At 41.6% G+C, this 15,728-nt stretch overlaps 1 protein-coding gene across 1 annotated transcript in view; it reads right to left on the reverse strand.

The window, feature by feature from the left end:
- The window catches only part of PHYHIPL (phytanoyl-CoA 2-hydroxylase interacting protein like), a 54,891-nt gene extending 40,271 nt beyond the window's left edge, over positions 1-14,620 (reverse strand). The window contains exon 1 of the mRNA XM_058810565.1: positions 14,502-14,620. The gene's annotated coding sequence lies outside the window, so the exon portion shown is untranslated. The remainder of the gene's footprint in view (positions 1-14,501) is intronic.
- Between the last annotated feature and the right edge of the window lie 1,108 nt (positions 14,621-15,728).

The following is a 15,728-nucleotide window of genomic DNA, read 5'->3' on the forward strand; positions in this document are numbered from 1 at the left end:
ATTATGTCCTACTGCTGTTACTTGTGTTCTGAATATATGTCAGCCCTGCAGTATGTTACTTATTGGTAGTGTAGCAATCCTTACAGATTTCCAGTTGCTGTACATACACAGTGCCCTGGAGTGTTTAAAGTCAGTGGAGGAGTTGTGGCTTTCTGTGAGCTTGAAAATCTTAGAACTGACTCAAAATCTGTTAGTGACTGATTCACTGCTCCTGCTTCTTAAACCAGGCTGCACAGGAGGATAACTGCAAAGGCCATCTTTAGCCTAAGGAGTTTATTTGCCTTAGGATCTTTCTGCAGTCAGTGGAGAGTAGAAAAATCCTCACCTGTGTCTCAAAGGGAGTTCATTGTGGGTGCTCAGAGTTGCTCCAGAGGAAATGCCTCCTCTTGATCCTACAGGAAGCAGGGGGAGAAAAACCTTCTGAGGCTAAATTTAGTCTTTGTGAATGCCCTCTAAATTGTTCCTATGTGTGTTTGCAAGAGCCATCTTTGATAACCTGCACTGTATTCTGGAGTGCGAAATGAGAGCAGCAAACAAATTTGTCAAAACTCTCTCTCCAGGGCTGACACAAGCTCTTCAGCTTCTTCTCCAAGGTTCAGGGGGCTTAATCTCCACATGCTGATAGGGACAGGGCTGCCTGCAAAGCAGAACAAGTGTTCATTTATCCAGCACAGCTGTTGCCTGATGACAGAGGTCCGACAGTGGCTCCTGTGTGATGGAATGTGGGGCTGTGTTCAGACTTGTCTGATCACTGCTTATCTGAGACCTGCTGAACCCACATCAAATGCTCATCATTTGGAAATTCTTTTCCTCTGATTTCCTCTATTTCTTCCATAGAAATAAGTTAACTGCTAACCCAATATCTTGCATTGGTTTTTAAAATCAAATTTGCTAGGGTTATTTATCTAATTTTTCTTTCACATACCAGTATTTTTCTTCTTGATTCTCTCTGTTCTTATTTTATCCATTTTCAGTCTAACCTCCCCTACTCCCACCTGTCTGAGAGCCAGCTTCTGATTAATGCATCTCCACATAAATTCAATTTAGCCATTGACTGTACATTTTTGGGTTGATCACATGACATCCACCTGGTTATTTCTGGGATGAGGAGGGAAAATGAGGTAAAAAGTAGCAAAATAAGTTGCTTTCTGTGTTGAAGCAGTTGATTTTAATTAATGAAATTTAATTTTACTTGCTTTGCATGGCAAAGTTTTGGTTGCTACAGGGAGAAGTTGCTGAATTTTCCCCCAGGTCTGATGGAGCCCAACCCAGCCAGCTCCAAGGTGGACCCACCCACGTTGGTGGCAGCACCTCTGGGATAACAGATGTAAGAAGAGGGAAAAGACTGTGCACGAGCAATCAGAAGGGAGGAATATGTGAGAGAAACAATGCAGCAGACACCAAGGTCAGTGGAAAAGGAGGGGGAGGAGGTGCTCCAAGCTCTGGAGCTGAGATTCCCCTGCAGCCTGTGGGAAGGACTCATGTTGGATAAGTTCTAGAGGAACTGCCTTCCATGGGACAGACCCCATGCTGGAGCAAGGGAAGAGAGAGAGCAGCTCTCCCTTGAGAAGGAAGGGGCACCAGAGAAAATGTGTGATAAACCAACCAAATCCAGAATTCCCATTCCCCTGTGTCACAGGTTGAGAAGGAAATAGAGAAGATCAGGAGGGAAGATGGGGAAGAAAGGAGAGGAGGGAGGGAAGGTGTTTTAAGATTTAGTTTTTATTTCCCATTATCCTACTCTGGTTTGATTGGTAATATATTAAACAAATTTTCCCTAGCTGAGTGCATTTTGCCCATGACAGTAATTGCTGAGTGATCTCTCCCTGCCCTGATTTTGACACACAAGCCTTTCATTACATTTTCTCTCCCTTACCCAGCTGAGAAGGGCAGTGACAGAGCAGCTTTGGTGGGCACCTGGTACCCAGCCTGGGTCAACCCACTACAAAAATTTTCTGGTCTCTGGTCTTTAGCAAGCTACTTACAGTAGCTGCCAGTTGGCAAGAAAGTTGTCTGTGTGGATTTTATCAATCTTATAACACATTGCCTGTCATGCTGTGGAAGTATTAATTTGTACACATAAGTGACAGTAAAGTTTTCTAATACCATATCGAGCACAGCAACAGAAGTAAGGGTATGAGGTGGAGCTTTACAGTTTTGTACCTTAAATACCAATCTAGATTAGCCCTACTATTTTGTGTGGGCAAAAACTAGACTACTGCAATTTAATTTCTTGCATTTTTTAAACAGTCATTATATTTTTAAAGCTATTTTAATGCTGTAGCTCCATCAAATTAATGTAGAGGTTGCACCAGCTTAATTATACACACCCCTACAGTGACACAGCTACAGTTCACCAAATCTAAAGACAGCCTTCCCCCTTAATTTCTGTGTACCACCAAACTGCTCCTGCCAGGAATGAAGTAGACCTGGTATTAAGGCAGTACTGAGCCCTGTATGGGTTTTTGGAGGAGAGCCAAATGTTCACGTATATTAAAATCTCTAGAAATGTATTACTACATATGTGTTTGCATTCATAAAATTTATGAAGCAAAAGTATTCAGAAAAGAAAGATATTACACAGAGTCAGCCTAAGGAGAGATTGAAAATGGAAATATTTTATCACTAACCAATGACTGTTTTCATTTGTTTAATAGTGCAATAGAAATGAGTGCCAAATCCTCCACTCTCTGCAGACAGTTTGAGGCCTGAGAAAAAAATCATTACCACTTTTTTATTGTTCTTTCTTGAAGTTGAGTAATATATTACTATAAACTAGGGGAAACAAATGAGGTATAAATTAAGCTAAATTCAAGGATTAATGAGATTAGCAGCTATCAGATCCATAGGCTATCTATAAACTGACCACTAAGCCTTATGCCCTCAGGAGTTAATTACAGAGGTATCACAACCCTGAAAATGCACATGACTGGCCTCCACCTGAATTGCAAACATACCTTTCTAGTCCTAACACAGGAGCAGTGATGTCTGACAAAAATGTGGCAGCAAATAATTCAGAGACAAAAGACAGAAAAGCACTCCTTAATGTCTTCAGGGCCTCCTCCCATGCTTAGGAGGCATGAGGGAATGAGGGATGCTCAGTGACAAATAAGATAAAAATTGGGAAGCCCAGATGTCAAAGCAGAGGTTGGTCCCCCCGCCTGCTCTCACCAGAGAGTTCAAAATTGCCTTTATAATTAACACTTGTAGAAAATGATTAAAAAGAGTGCAGTGATCATGATGGACAAGGTGGGGAGACACAAGCTCTCTGGGTCTTGGTTCTGTTTTGGTGCAGAGTTTCTGCAGCTGAAATGGTGCCATGCAGCCCTTTTGGAAACAGTTGCTGTCAGGAAGCATTATGAACTCACAGTCAGTCTGGACAAAATGCTCATTCCAAATGTGGCTCTTTGGCTGCAGGAGGCAAATACAGGGAGTTAAGAGGAGTGTCAATAAAGACACGGGAACAAGCAGTGGGCTTAGACTACAGTCACTTTGGGGGTTTGAGCACTCATTAAAATGACTGCCTGACAGCACTGTCTAAATGGAAATGTTATGCAAATGGTGAATTCATCCTGGAGTAAAATCTCCTTCCTGTATCTTGCTAGCAAAAGCACTTTTCAGGCTGAAATAGATCATGCAACCAGTTTTAGAGAGAACAAGTCTTATCCCTATTTTCTCATTTTGGATTTCTCCATCCTCTCGAGGGATGGTGGTCTGAACTCCTTATACTGTCAAACTGCCACTGACCTCAACAGAAAACAGCTCATCTCAAAACCCAGCTGAGCAGGGCAGCTAGCTGCCTTTGCCTGAGCCAGCTGTTCCCAGACCAAGGTTGCAATACCACATGCAGCTGCAAGGCAGGCAGTGAGAGCAGGGTCAGTTCTCCAGCCTATTATGTGGTGCTTCCACAGACTGTGGGAGCAAAAGCTTTGCTACAACAATGATCATGGGTATCTTCTTTCACTGCTTTAAAGTTGTTTTCCCCTCTTCCTCCCCCTCAACTACTGATGGAGTCTTATTACTGCTTGATCCAGCTGAACCCTAAGGCAAAGTTTTCAGCACTGGGCACACTCCTGCAGAGAGAGTTTTGTATGAATTATAAAGTCAGGGCATTCAAATATTACATCAATTCACTTCCCACAGGCTGTCTTCATGAATGCTTATTCATCTTGAAATGATGGCACTCTAAGAAGTCACTTAAGCTCTTAAGCTTTCCTGATCTCATATCACAACTTCAAGAACAATCAAAAGGAAAAATGCTTGGAAAAGGATAAAAACAAAACCCATAGTCAGAAAAATTTGTTGCTGCAACTTCTGCTAAATAAAGAGATCACTGCCTGCACAGATACAGCATAACATGTTCTGCTGTATAGCGCATAAAAAAGTTTGATTCAGTCATTTCTGTCACCAAAAGATTATTGCTGTGGTGTCCTCTTTGTTTTGGGACATAGACAAACATAAAAGCCCCTATGCACACACCCTTCTAGAGACTAAAGGAGGAGCAAAGAGATGCTCCTCCTGCTTTATTGGGGGAGGGCTGGTGGCTATTTCTGACAATCAGATTTTCATTCTGCCAGAGACACGTTAAAAATTATTTTTGCTGTCATTACATGTAGCAGTATTGGTAGCCTTTACAAAGCACTTTTGTGTTTCAAAGATAATGCACAAACACTGGCTGTGCACTTCCACAAAGGCTAAGTAACACATTTCTTGGTGCCTTCAATCATGTCTCCAGTCCTGCTGGAGATCAGAGGGGCTGGCACAGGGGAGCAGCTAAGTGCAAGTCACTTGTAATGTTCTACCTGCTAACTAACAAGCAGACAAGCCCTGGCAGGCTGGCTGGAGCTGCAGGCACACAGCACTTGCTAGAGCTCATCTCAGAAGTGCAGCACTGCTTTCCTCTCTCTCATGCCCTCTGCCACATGCCAGCAAGCAAACAGGAGCACGGGGGCAGCTGACCACTGGTGCTGCCAAGGACTGTGTGTGTGCTCTGTAACAGCCTGTGCTCGCCAGCCCTGCTCCAAGGAAACCAGAAGCCAGTGTTCCTCTCAAGCCTTGGCTGAGGGCAGGGAAGGGAGGGGGAAGGAACTCCCCCATACTCTTTATCCTGTCGTGGGAGCTAAGCAGAGGAAGCCAGGTTTAGGAAAGTGTGTGAATGTGAGACCATGGCTGCTTGTCCCTTTCCACACAACACAGGAATTGAGGGAGTGCTGTCAGGGCCATGGCACCAGCTCTCCATGCAGAGTTCACACAGTCTGGGAAAGTGAGCAAGGTGGAGGCACAGGAACCCCTCTGCATCCTGATGCTGTTCCTTCCCTTCCTAGGGCATAGCACAGTGCCTGGACAGACAAAGATGTAAACACAGGGCAGAGGTGCTCTCACAGAGTCACAGAAAATGCTGAGCTGGCAGGGACTCACAAGGATCATCAAGTCTGGCTCTTGGCTCTGCACTCTTAAATGTTAAGATCCCACTCTTAAAATCACTTTGCCCTTTTTTTTTCCCAAAGTGCTTTCTCCTACTCACTAAGCTTACCAGTGGTTCTCAGGGAAAAGAAAAAAAAGGAAAAACTGCAATGGGCAAATAAAACTTGTCATTTCCAGACACCAGCCAGGACATGGTAGTGATACTCCTCTCCTTGTCTATAGAGAAACTCTAAATCTGAGGAGTCAAGAGACATCTTCTTGCCGTGCACATCCTGACTGAGTGTCCCCTCCCCACCCTGCCACAGCACTGGGTCTGCAGGATGACTGAGCAGCAAGAGGCTGCTGGAAAGAGTGGACTCCACATATTTCCATTGTTCAGAGGCAGTTTATCAATTGTTTGAGGACCTGTCCAGGTCAAGTTTGGTTCTATTTTCAGAGCTGAGTAATGACTGTTGATGACATCTGCCCACGACTGGCAGCACACATTGATGAGTACTGTAAATGACCAGTTTCCATATGTACAGCCACGTGTCTCCTTTCTGCTCCAGGCTGCTGATAAAGATCCACTGGTGGTAGCTGCTGTTTAATATGGTGAATGATTTTGGAGATTACAGTCTTCTCTTGTGTAATCTTCTTACGTAAGGACTGAGAAAGAAAACACGTGAAGTGCAGAATTTGAACATCAAAACAGCAGTGGATCTGGAGCTCAACATCTTGAAAGTATTTTCTGACTATTCCAAGCTAATAAAAAGCCAACAGAAATAAAGTTCACCCTCTTATATATACAAGAAACTTAAATAAGAGTTGCACATCACCATAGAACCTTGTGTGTTAGGCCACTATGTGGTACTTACTAATCAGATGTTCAGTGAATAATATGTGAGGTAACTAAGCAAGTCAATTTTAATCTAAGTAAAAATCAACAAAACTGAACGAAAAAGTTTCAAAACTGGAGCTTAGAGATTGTGAATGGATTGTTCCTAGGTTTAGGTTGGAGAAAACCATGTTGCACTTCCTAACCAGCTACCTCATGGTGAAACACACATTTTGAGACTTTTTGCATGCTGATTTATGATTTCAAGCCATGATATTCCATTCAGTCTCTTCATGTGCAGCATTAGCAACTCCTGCTGTGTGTTGCTTGTAGCTCCTTTTGCTCATTCCTCATAACTTATGCTTGTAGTAAAGACAGAGGGACTGGCTTAAATTGTTTAAAATCTTGGTGGAAGAGAGTGAGGAACGTAAAAAACCAAAACAAGATAAAGAGAATGGAAAAAAAGTGAAAGTAGCAGAATGGGTGGAAAATGCTGAGAGGCTCTTTTGTCCTTTTCATTCCTATTGATTACTGTCTGCTCTGTTCCTTCCTTTATCTTTCTTTGCTGTATCATGTGGCATACTGCAAGCTTTAGAACACTGCGCTCAGATACAAGGGCAAAGGGCCAACACATGCAGGACCTGAAAATGCCAAAGAGATGAACAATGTTCACGGGTGGGGGCTGTTTGCATAATGTGAGAAATTTCATGTCTACGGAAAAAAGGTCACGAACAGGAGAAGGTCTGCCCTGTCCTCTGAGCATGAGGGATAGAGGGCTCACAGATTTACAGAACTCAGGAGATGGAAGTTTTTCATTGCTTTTAGATGAGAGTTGTATGAGTTCTTAAGAGAGCTGAGGAAATACTGGAAAAACCCTCCACCAGCATTTGCTCAAACTTTTAAATGAATTCAGTTTAGCTCTGTTTGTCCTTCATATGCATTCTAATGAACAAATATGCTGGTGATGAGACTCATAGCCAGTGCAATCATTATGCAAATTATTCAGTGAAGGATTTGGAATAATGCATTGGTTAAGAGTGGATTCCTAAAAGACAGAGGCAACTAATGAAATTTCATCTCTTCCCCATTGATGCACTAGATATAAACAAAAGGCCTTATCCACAGAGGGTTTTGTCCTATTCTAAAAGTGGTAATTCTGAAATTGTTTAATATTAAAATGTTTTCCCTGCTGGACCTGATCAGTCTCTCAAATGGAAAACACAGCCTAAGCATGCATATTTTATCAAAAACTTTTCATTTTGCTTTTCTGTTTCTGTTTTTTCCTTAAAATGCAAAATCTTGGTTGAGGTACATTTTCTTGGCAGTAAGATGAAGACTGAACTCTAGGAAAAAATTGTTAAAGATCCTAACATTGACTTCACAATAAAAAACCACAGACATAAAAAATCCTAATACCATAGATGCAGCCATCTTCTCTGCATACCCTGCAGAATGGCTCTGGTAGAGAAAATGTCCAAAAAGAGAGAGAGTAAGGAAGAAAAAAACTCCAGACTAGGGGAAAATTTATTGCATATTTTTGTTTCATGGTGGAAAAGGAGTAATGACCCACTGATAATCTCTAGATCCAGTCAGTTTAAAAACTGAGAGTTTCCTGTGCTTGTTATTGAATGAGAGCAGTAAATGAGAGCAGCCCTGTGAGCACGGTGGCTGATGGCACGGGCCCCACTGGGCTCTGTCCCTGCTGCTCTGTGCTGTCACTGCACACACCAGGGCTGCAAGTCTGCTTTGCTGGGCTGTGCCCACCAAGAGAACCTGCTCATGTCTCTCACAGGTGCTACACTGGCATCCAAGTTCATCATTCTTTAGACAGACTCCTCAAGGTAGTTCTGGAGAGCTGGTAACTAAATCATAGTGTAACATGCTTATCTGCAATTTCTAAAAGAAGTGTTCTTTGTGAGGCAGACAATGATAGCACAAACAAAACCAAAGCTAAACCCCAATATGTTTAAAAACTATTTTGCTCTCATCACACAGAAACACAGAGCCAGGGGAATTTCAAGAAGCTAACTTTTTTCTCAAATCTATCTTTCCTATTAACAATTTTCTATAAACTATTTCTGCAATTTTCATAAGGTTCTTCCAGTGCTGCTCCTCCTTCCAGTTGCTGTGTTGTTTTCCATGCTAAGCAGTAAGTTGGCTGTCTGGCTCTCTTCATTCATTGTGACATTAGGTACTTAAGCCTAAGGCACCAACAGCTCTCAGAAGGTTGTGCAGGGTGGCAATGCTTTGATTCAGAAGACAAAATGCATCCAGGCATACAACTCTGAGTTTCACTTATTTCTTGACCTGTGCTGACAATGTGCACTCTTTTTTCCTCCACTCCCAGGAGGGAGACATTAAGTCATCCAAATATTTGTTTTGGACACAAATACAGCTTAGTTGCAAAAACCACTGAATGTATATCAAGTGCAGACCTTATTTATAACTGCTGTGTTCTGTATGTGACTGATTGCTCCAGGAGGGCTCCCCAGATGGAGCTGGGCTGTTTGTGTTGGAGGCAGTGGCTGCAGAGCAGTGTCATTTGGTGGTCACCAGATAGCTGAGCTTTCTCAGTGCTCCTATGCACATACCCCAGCATACACTATTACTTTAAAATTTACTAATAGTGCTTACTAAAATTCTGAAGGAAGATTTTTTTTCTCTGGTTCTGCCAAGTTTTTGCTTTTCCTTTTGCACTGAGGTCATAGTTCTACTTCTCCTCTCAAACCTCTTTTGCCAAGTTGTCTTTTAAATTCATTCATCTAATGACATAGCATACACAATATAATTATTCTTTATTTATATATAACACCTAAATATTTTCCAAGTAATAGAGGGTAAGGAAAACCGTAAAGATGAATCTCCTATGAAGTCACCTAAGACAGAGATTATGTTCTTTCTTCCCAGAGTGACAGCACAAAGGAAGTTCACTGACTCCAACACATGAGATGAAACAGAGAGATTCAGCTCAAATACACTTGGTGGATAAGTAAAAAAAGGATTCTCACAGGAAAACATTCTATAAATAGATCTGGAATTTGATGGCACTGTATTTCAACAATAATGATGATACTAATAATAACAACAACCAATACTACTTTATACCTGTTATGACACCACCTCAAGTAATTAAAAAACAATATGCCCTGAAGCTATAAACAAATAATTTGGTGATTATCTGGATGAATGCTTTTAGTGCAGCAAACCCAGAATAAACTCAAGGAATGAAGTTATGAGAGAGTCTGAGCAGCAGAAGCCCTTCTGCTTTAAGAGATGTACATGTTGATATCTGTTTCTATACATTTCTTCTAAGCTAACAAATATGTCCCTATAATAACATGACACCAAAACACAGATTAGGTCAGAAGGGAATGTTGACAATACAGAGATCCTCCAGGGCTCCACTCAAAAGTAAATAGTTCCACATAGCCATGAGTACCCAATAGGAGCTGCTGAAAGGATTAATTGTGCCCTGCTCAGGTTTCATCTCTCCAGTAAATGTCCTACTGAGAGTAATAAAATACTGGATAACAGTAGATTACAACATCAGGAGTTCTGAAAGCATTCAAAGAGTGACACTCCTGAAGAACTCCTTTAGACACTATACCCAAACTCCACATAAGAATGGTACTGGTGGCATTTTAGAAAGATGCTGATACACGATTTAGATATATTTTTGTATTCTGTGTTTCTATTTCAAAGTATTTGAAATGATCATTAAATTCTGAAAGAATGCACATAAAGAGCTGAAGCTTTTTTCCTCACATTTTGATGATTAGTAAACTACAGTATGATCTTTATATGTTTCCTATTCATCACAAGTCTGAGGAATACAAAATCCCTTAGGAACAGGGAAAAATTACTATGCAATCACAGAAATTATATGCTCTAAATTAGGTTGATTTATTTGGTTTTTAAATGTGAGAAATATAACTCCATTAGAAAATTGTGTCAACATCCTTAGGAGTAAAAAGGGACACAAATTTAAGTTTTGAATATACCCTTGCAGCATATTTTGGAGGCAAGCAGGCAGAGACTATCTTAGATCTGAAATAAATACATCTGAAGATGAAAATTTATTAGAAATGATCCTCACCTCCAGTTCTGTGCACTCAGGAGGGAAATGCAGCTCCCATGCTTTGTCTTGTTAGTGAAAAGACCATCATGGGCTGGAGCAGCACAGTCCATGAACAGAAGGACAAAAGCCTTGTGTGCAGTTTAGGTACAAATGCTGATTATGGAAGTCACCTCATCTTGTTGCAAAGCAGCCCCATGGCTGGAGGAGCCCGGTGTGTCTCTGTAGTGCCCTAAACAATGTGTCCTCCAGCAGCCACTGCAGGAACCCATCCCCTTGGGCAGGATGGGAGGGATGAGCTGGGCAGCTGCAGGGAGACCTGCTCCACTACAACTAAAACAATGGCTGTCTGCTCTATGTTCTGTGCACAAGTGCTCATTTTAATTAAGCTTTAATCTCCTCAATCTCTACACTAATCCTTGGTTCTCTATAATATTATTCCCACAGAGGACTCCAGGGTATTTTCTGGCAACAAACAAGTCTTAGCTGCTGGGTTTGTTCTGGTGTACAGACTCCTGCCTATCCATCTTTATATTCTAAGAAACATGTGAGGCAGCAAAAATATCACTGTTTAAGCATTAATTGGATGATAATGGCAATTTGTGGATTCGAGGAGGAGAAAAGGTGCCACTAGAGTGTGTAAAGTGGGCAGCTGGCACAGTAGCTTTTGCCAACATTTGTGTCAACGTGGGAGTACAGCAATATGGTAGCTGTTAACGTTGCACTCAATAAATATCTCCCCATATGTGAAGATGTGACTAGCCTTTTGGAGGAAGAAGCTGAGTATTCTCTGTATCTGTGGCAGGATTTTAAGTGTAATCCTAACAAATCTCAGCAGGCCTTCATGTGTGCTTAAATACTGTAGACATAAAATTGCTTTCTTGAAATGAAGTGTATAGGGAAGCAGTGAAATAATAATGTAATAATTCACACATTGAATTATCTGGAGAAAAACAGTGTAATGTTCAACATGGCACTTTTTCTCAGCTGATTCAGGCCTTAAGGAAAAATACACAGGCCTGTTGTCCAGTGCATGTGACTATTTTTGTTACTAAGTGACTTGGATTCTGTATTATGTATTTGTGCATCCACAAAGGCACTTAAGTTATTTCCAGCTTTTTTTTTTTATTTTCTGTTAGAAATAGGAAGGACATTAAAATTATTATTTTAGGACCAAGGAAATTGTTTCTGTTACACATGAACTTGTAACTATTGCAGTTAAACAGCAAAAATGATACTATAGATAAAAATGGCACTAGACGCTTTTGGGGTATTTTTCTACAGATATTTCTTGCCATGAGGTTTCCTCCTGTGGATTTTCTACAACACTTAACAATGATTCACTAAATTCTTTTAATAGGGAAAAAACCTGGTGTTAGGGTTCTGTCCTCTAGTCATGTTTTTTTTCATTTTGTCATGACATTTATCTCTGTGAGGAGTGTGCCCCTCCCTTTCTCCACCTCTTCAAAACCCTTCTTCCCCTGCCTCTGTCCACCACTGCTACTCTTCTGTCATCCCTACACAACTATTAATTCTGAGTAAATCCCACAGCCGCATTCCCTTAGAAGAAATTTCTCTATAATAAAAATTTATCTTGACATCAACAACTGAAACGTCATCATTCTGAAGAATCAAACCCACTGAGATTTTAAAGAATTTTTGTCTGTGAAGACTCAAAAATCTTGATTTATAGATACAAGTAAAACAAACAGAGCTGTAGAAAATTCAAAATATATACTATGTAACAAAGTGTCCAAGCAAATCATTTGTAAAATCAACTGGCTACACAGGTAGAGAAAATTTTCCATTCAGTTTTAATGATGCCTATTCACTCTCCAACCAGCCAACAAAATGAGGATTCTACCCACAGAACATCACCCATGCATTTATTTTCACATTGGCATAAGCAATAGACTGTCTTTTATGAAAGGATTTGGGAATGTAAGGTGGTGTAGGAAAAAAGACAGTATTAAATGACAGTGCTACTTCAAACTAAAATGACATAATGCCTTACTAAAGTGCTTTGGGTTCTATGATGGACAAAAATCTCTTGTATGCATAGGAAATTGAGTTTGATAGTTTCACATGCAAATATAAGAAGGGCCATTTACACTTTCTTACTGAAAAGCTAGTGACTTTCACATTTCCTAATAAAACACTTTCAACAAGCCTCATTAATGCAGCTATTTACATTCACAGTTATTGGCATAAGCACACAAAAAGGGAAGATACTTTCTCCACCCTATCTCTCAAGCCTAAAAACTTGAAATTTATAGTTGTAGAGAGATATCAAACAGCAACACTGCCTCACAGCAAAACCCAAGCATAAAATAGCACCCTCTAAATGGAAATGAAGATCCTGAAATGTTGCTCTGGAAAGTGAGACATCAGCAGGCTGATTTTAGCAGCAGGTGGCCAAGAAAGGCTAAGGCAGAGGTGAGTATAATTTTTTCCTGCCAGCATGGGGTCAGCCCATCACAGAGCAGTGAAGAGCTCACAGGGATGGGTCTGGATCTTCTCCAAAAGGGACAGAGGAGTGGGGAACCTGAGCACTCTGCAAAGTCACCTCTTCCAGTTGAAGAGCAAGGCTGTATTTTGTTGTTGCCTCATCTGTATTTACCCAAGAGGCGGAAGAGCAGCCTCATGCTGCCATCACTGGACTGGTGGGACAGCACTGAAATTGAGGGATGAATCTCATACCTGCTCTCTCCTGTGGTGTTCCAGTGCCCCAAGAAGAGCAGGAATTTGTGCACTCACTCTTTGCCCAAAGGGGGCTGAGATCCATCTCCATGGCTGCTGCTCCAGCTCAGAAAGCTCTTTTTGAGCAGATCCTACCTGCTGAGTTAGGCCTGGCTTGCAGCCAGTCCCTGGGTGGACATCTGTCCTGTGGATGCTGCTGCGTGGTTTGTGTGTTTGATAACGACAAGATAAGGCTGCAGCCATGGCTGTGCTGGCCAGCTGTCCTCAGCCTGCCTTCCAAACACCAAACAAGTCTTGGGACAAATACCACTGGGGAAATACTGCATTTTGCATAGAGAGTATTCTGCCATGAACAGAGACCCTGGTTTCTTAAAGTGTCTATGTTTCTTAAGTTTCTTAATCAAGCAGTAAATAATCTTGTATCAAATTAAAGACAGCTGGGACTTAATACTCCACATAACTAATTTTCCAATAAGAATTAAAATGAAGGAAAAAACCCAGTAAATCCAAGCATGCTGACCCATGTGAGATACATGAAAATGGAAGGTTATATTTATGAAATTTATAAAGCCAAGTAGACTATAAAACTATTTGTTTTATAGTTTCTGGTGGGGTTTTGAATGCTAAGGGAACTTTAAGCAAAACCACTTCAGCTGCAGAGTAAAAGCACCTATTTCTTAAAATAGGTGTCTGACATCCCTCCTTGTAGAACAGAGCATTTTGCACATATATAAATAAAAATATGAACTTCCACTCAGAAAACAAGCAACAAACAAACAAGCAAACAAGTAAATCTTTATCCTAGAGCACCCGTGATCCAAAGACATTCAAGTCCAAGAAAACAAACCATATTTGAGCTTTGTACAAATACCAAAGAGCAGGTCTAACCATCCCTTCAGAAGAGGGCACCATCTCTTACATCTTATTTCCAAATCACATACATGTTCTCCCCTCTTCCAAAAATAAATATTGAAAAGTATGCATTTCATGGAAACAGCCATATTCTTTTGAACAGATGGGAAACCTGATGGACTGGGATGCAGTGAATCCCTTATTTGCTGATTTCAGGAAGAGATATTTCTGATTTTTAAAGTTGGTTTTAGAGAGCTTTCTGACTTCATGGCTTGGGAGAAGATCAATAATGTAGAAAATACAATTGTATGTTGATAAATTCTGGAGATAAGTGGGAATCAGACAAAATAAATTTAAGTCATGTATCTGAAAAAAAATACATATCGTAGTTGTCTTCATAACATGGGTATTCCCACTCAAGTCCCTCAGTCACTGCATACTCAGGATTGCATCAAACCCTTAGCTGTACAGTAAATTCTGCTTCTGCTCCCCATAGGATCAGCACTCCCTAGCTTCTGCATATATGAGCATCCCATTGAATCTTATTTTCCCTTCAGGCAGTGGGTCAGGTTCTTCCAAGCCCCTCCATCCCAGTTTCTCTGCTCTCTTTAGCCTGTTCCTTTCTCAGCTGCTCACCTGTCTCGCAGTGCCCCAGCAGGGCTGTACCTCGTGCTCAGGGTGCCCGTGGGATCCTGGCTGGGGGAGCTGCCGTCACTCACTCCAGCTGGAGATGGAAACTTCTCCTGGGCCCTTCCCGTCACCGAGGGCTCCGCGCTGCCCTGCTGCTGCTCCTCCCCCTGCTCCTGCCAGCCCCTAGTTTGGACTCAGAGAAGAGAGGTTTTGTTCAAACTTGTGTTGGGGCCTCATGAGGGAATGGTCCTGCCCACTCTGGCCACCTGCCAGACTCCAAAGACACCTGAAGGGAAGGGTCAGTAAGGATCTGGGATATTACTGTTCCTGTCCCAAAGGCAGATGGGCATGACCTGTGAGCTCTGAAGGCACTGTGCCTACCAAAATCTCTTTGCAGGCAGCACTCCTGGTAACCTCCCAGTACCAGAGCTGGGGAGGCTGAGCAAGGGAGAGGAGGAGGTGGCTGCACAGCCTGGCTTCCCCTGCTGCCACTGTCATCGCATTTGCATTGCAGGGAGATGATCTGGCTGCCTTTGTGTGGCCCTTTGGCAGGAGCCCAGCAGCATTTCTGTGCCACTGCTCACATTGTACTGCAGGAGTATAAACACAGGCTTGTCCACAGTGCTCTCAACAGCTCTGGAGGAAATCCATGATTGCCCAGTGTCAAATAGGCCAGAGAGGCTGGGCTTTCTGTACACCAGCTACTGTCCTTATCCTAATACCCTGACTCTTGTAGGAATGTGGAAATTTGCTGGTATCAGAGAAATAGGACAGCATGATGTTACTGTGATATTCTCATTCAGGGCTTGATGCTACAACATTTTCTTTAATGCTCCACTATTTCTAAAGACTCAAACTGGCCAGTGTCTAACATTCCTCAAGACCATGCCAAGGTGCCACAGAGAAATATAACTGAGGCAAAAAATAATGTTTGAGAAGAAAAAAGTGAGTTGTTAGTGTGAGGAGAAAAATTATTTCGAAACTAGAAAATAAAATCTCAACCATTCCTTTCCCTACACTATAAATATTTAAAAGCATAAACTGTGTTATCAATACTCTACTCCTTCCTGTCCAATTTCTCTTTGACAGAGAGAATAATTCTGTAAAACATAAAGACAAGATCTTTCATCTACCTAGAAGTCTTAGTACCCTACAGGCTAGGCACTGTATATGAGCTACTTCTATGAGATACTGGACCATTATGCTGATTTTGCATGGATTTGTGTGATCACA

This window comes from Ammospiza caudacuta, chromosome 9 (assembly GCF_027887145.1).
Source record: "Ammospiza caudacuta isolate bAmmCau1 chromosome 9, bAmmCau1.pri, whole genome shotgun sequence".
NCBI lineage: Eukaryota > Metazoa > Chordata > Aves > Passeriformes > Passerellidae > Ammospiza > Ammospiza caudacuta.